Source organism: Mastomys coucha, unplaced genomic scaffold (assembly GCF_008632895.1).
Source record: "Mastomys coucha isolate ucsf_1 unplaced genomic scaffold, UCSF_Mcou_1 pScaffold2, whole genome shotgun sequence".
Lineage (NCBI taxonomy): Eukaryota > Metazoa > Chordata > Mammalia > Rodentia > Muridae > Mastomys > Mastomys coucha.
The window spans coordinates 15,679,267-15,679,681 of NW_022196902.1; positions in this window are offsets into that span (position 1 = coordinate 15,679,267).

Here is a 415-nt window from a genome sequence, read left to right on the forward strand (position 1 = left end):
AGTTTTTTTGATAAATATCACTAGGCCAGTGGGTGGAATATCTCAATAGCAGAAAGGTCAAGAAGCACTCGTATAAAAATGCATGTAACTAGAAAACAGAAGGAGCTTGCTTTATCTTCCAGGGAACACTTCCTCTTTGTGATTTGCCTGCTACTGTCTTTAGCCACAACAAGAAACAAGCAGGATCTCAGAGCATCGCAAAGGCTTAGCTTCCTGATATGTATCAAGCAGTGGGATTTGGTAACTCTGAGGTAGCGCCCAGGAAGCATATTTAAAAAGTTGTTGAATATATCTGACAGATAACTAGGCTGGGAGAGTGGGGTGGGTACTGGGAAATACTGTCTAACCAAAGGCTATGTGAGGCCCAAGTGTAAGCTACATTTTAAGCAGTCCCATCTGGTTTTGTTGGTTTTGT